Source organism: Rhinolophus ferrumequinum, chromosome 11 (assembly GCF_004115265.2).
Source record: "Rhinolophus ferrumequinum isolate MPI-CBG mRhiFer1 chromosome 11, mRhiFer1_v1.p, whole genome shotgun sequence".
In the NCBI taxonomy this organism is placed as follows: Eukaryota; Metazoa; Chordata; class Mammalia; order Chiroptera; family Rhinolophidae; genus Rhinolophus; species Rhinolophus ferrumequinum.
Genome location: NC_046294.1, coordinates 55759584 through 55763468, shown reverse-complemented (window position 1 = coordinate 55763468; position 3885 = coordinate 55759584).

Below are 3885 nucleotides of genomic sequence, written 5' to 3'. Positions count from 1 at the left end.
AAGTTTTCTAGCTGTGAAGTTAGTGAGTTGGAAGCCACCCTAGATTTTGTTTTCTTTTTTTCTCTTCTTAAAACCCAGAGTCACAAAGTCACATCAGTTCCACCCAATTAATATATTTCCCGTCCCCTTTATTCTCACAATCCTAATTCATGTACTTATTATTTCATAGCTAGATGAGTGTCTGCCTACTTTGACTTTACTGTCTAAACCACCCACCATATAACGGCCCGAGGAGTCTTCACCTCATGTAAATCTGATCATGCCATTCTTCTGTTCACATTTCTTCATTGGTTCTTCAAATCTCCCTTCCTTTTGTCAGTCTGCCCTTCTATCCTAATGCTCCTCTCTGCACTGATACACTTTGTTGTTTTTGCCGTTCCATAGAGCAGAAACAAAGTGCATGATTCTATCATTCTCACTCTCACCTCTCTGATTTTTGAAAAATATTTTTCAAAGTGATTTTAAGTCTTATTTTTAAAGAAAAATAAATTTTTCAGATTGGTGTTAAGTTTACAGCGAAATTGAGCAGAAGGTAAAGATATCCCATATACTCCCCGCCCCCACCTGCATAGCCTGTCCATCAGTATCCCCACCCGAGTGGTAGATTTGTTACAGTTGGTGAACCTCCGTTTATACGTCATTATCATCCTAAGGTCTCACAATTTTAGTTTCTTGTTCTCTCTTCAGTATATTTCTGGGTTCTTTTTAAGAAGGGTCATCCCCATGTCCCATTAAGCATATGCTTTAATTCAGTTTGAAAATCCTGATTGAGCTTTTTCTGATCACTGTGTGAGGCACTGGGACATAGATAGATGCAGTCCCAGGCCGTGGGTAAGTATGCGCTGGTTCCCGATCACAGACAGTGGCCTTTGCCGGAACGAGTATAGTGAATAATTGGTGATCATTATAAAAGGTTCAATAAACAGGAGTGCTTACACGTGTTCCTAGTATTTTCTGTTTTCTGACTTATGTTTTCAGAGATACCTAATGTGTCCCATAAAATGACTAAGGGTACCAAGGTGCACACCATGCCTCCTTGGGCTGGAATCACCTATCTTGTTGGAATTGGCCCTTTCAGCTGTAATGTCTGTCTGTGTTGGTCATAGCCTTTGTCCTGGCTCAACTTGAACTCTTACCCCATACTTCATGACCTGTTCCCAATCATCCAAGTTTCTGACATCTTAGTTAGGGATTCATACCTGATGCTTGGGGGAAAGCTCAGACCTGATCCTCTCTCTCTCTCTTTTTTTTTTCCATTGGTTTATTTTCTGCACTATAATTATATCTCCTTTTAACTAAATTGGCATAATTTTCCTTGGGCAAATAGTTCATTAATTTGGCATAGTCTCTGAAGTTATTTATATATATATGAATCTATACGTATCCTTGACTGTAGTACCTGTTTGGGTTAACTCTGCCCTCATTCACAGACCTAAAGTACTCACTATGGTTTCCAGACCTTTCCACCACTTCATTGCTATGGGCAATGTAATATATTTGAAATATGGAGGACAAGCATTTTACCCTTTTCCCTGCCCTTTCTGTTATTAATAATCACTGTGACTTTTCAAAGTCTCACCCGTCTCCCTCCACCCGCCTCTCCCTGGAAGTGTCCTGTCTCCTGTCTAATTAATGACCATAGTTTACAGACAGTGCAGCTGTCTACACATATGGTTCATTACCCTTAAGACAGAAAACGATGTAAGAGTTGAAGGTTTCTTTCTCAGGGTTCTTTGGGCAACTATGAAGGATGAAATCATTAATGTGACTTTTAACTAAAACAGGGGCTTGTGGTATTGCATCATCTTTTTGTACTTCTAGTGCATACTCTAGCGGCATTATAGCTTTTAAATCAAGGTTTATTAGCTTTTGTTTATAGCTAAATTTGCTTGGCGCCAGAGAGAACTAAAAAATAATAATAAAACAATTTACAGTATATCTGAGTTTTCTAAATGTCTCACATTTAGGGTGAACTACCAGCCATAAAATGAATTAATTAGAAAACAGGACTCCATATTTTCCTAGAGAGACAGCAGGCTGTCATTAGGGCAGCTGACATGTTTTAAAGAAGTGTGTCATTTACAAGCCTAAAGAGGGGGAGTTTTTGGGTGCTTCATAGAGTTGCCTTTATTCATTTATGTGACACCTTTATTCATACTGTTTGGCGAGACTGTTCTAGGTGCTGGGTACTTGTGGGGACAGAGTCCCAGAGAGCGGTTTCCAGGCTCTCAGCCTCAGGTGGAAGGGTGCTGGCTCGGTTGTTGGATGGCCATCAGCTGTGGCTAGTTGGCCGTCAGCTGTAACCAGTGAGCCATTAGCCACTAATATAACTGCCATGGCTACACTGGAAAGGGGGGTTGGTTGGTTGGCAGAGAAACTAATGAGGATTGCAGCTAGCAAGTGGGATTAGCAAGCATGGATGGCAGATTGCGGATCGTGTGGCTCCTACTTCCTGTGCCTCCAACCCAGCCGCCAGCGAGAATATAGTGGTATGACTCCCGTATCTATGGCTCTGTTGTTCCTTTTTAGCCTCATCATATCCTGTGTTCTTGTGCGGGGAGCAGGAGCTGAGCCCTTGCATGACAGTACTAGTGAATAAGAACTACTTCTTTCCCCCTAAGGAATCAAAGGATTGTTTTATTCTTTTGGTACTAATATAATAAGATGGTTTTGCCAGCCTCTCTGTCCAACTTCTACCACCTCACAGGAATCCCTGGTAATTGTGGCTATTGTTTTTAGTCCCTGCTCTTCCCAGTCTCTTAAGTTGTCCCTTAGTTATTGACATGTGACTGACTCCTCCTGGTTAATTTCACCTCTGGGTACTGTGCTAGTGCTGCTCAATCAGGTGAGGTGGTACAGTTACCCTCATACCGGCGTGCTACTGAGGAGGGAAATAATTATGGCTTGTATGCCTGGAGTGGACCTGAAAAATGGGTGCTAACTAAAAGTCCTGTTGTTTTCCACTCTCTTGTTGCTTTTGCCTCAGTTCTTTGCCCTATTCTTTTTTTTTTTTTAATTGAATATCTATTCTAAGCTTTCCAACTTGACTAGCACTTAATGAGCTCATGAGCTCATGAGTTCTCACCAGGACTCTCTGGTGAGATCTTCTTTTCCTTTTTATCTCTTTCAATTGTTATTTTCTCCCTGCTCATCCTTTAAATCAGGGGTTTGCGATCTGGCCTCTACAATCCTTACAGGGTCTTTGGATAGACATCATGAAATGGTGGCCTGGAATTGCACCAACAGATTGTTTTATTTATGCCTGTGTTTCTTTCATGTTCTCAAAGTGACCCCAAAATACACTCTAATAACAAATTTCAGCCTTTATAGTTTTTACTCCATAGATTTGTCTTTCTCTGAGCAGTTGCCATCATGGTTACAACATTCATTACCATGTAAGTACCAGTCATTCTCAAATTCTATTTCCAGATCAGCATTCACTCCTACTTACCTTCATCTACCTACAGGATATCTTTCCAGGAGTCTCACAGGCTACTCATGTCTTATCCTGACTTACTGTCCTATTGTTTTCTTCTCATAGCTCTTTTGTTTCTTGCTTCCTCTAATTGTTTTAGATAGAGCTATTCTTAGCCAAGACAGGTAGGACAGAAATCTTAAGCGCCCCTCTTTCCCTCACCGCTGCCTTTATACCAATATGTATATACCATATATTGTACCAATTTTTTATATACTACCTAAATCTCCTTATCTCTATATCCTCTACTACTGCTACTGCCTTATTTAAAACTCTTAGCTCTGTCTGTGTCTATTTTTGATACCCTCCAAAGTATCTTTTACACTCATACAAAAGAGATCATCCTCAGAAGCATAAATAATCATGTCATTTCCTTATTAAAAATGCTTTAATTCATCTCTTGCCTATAA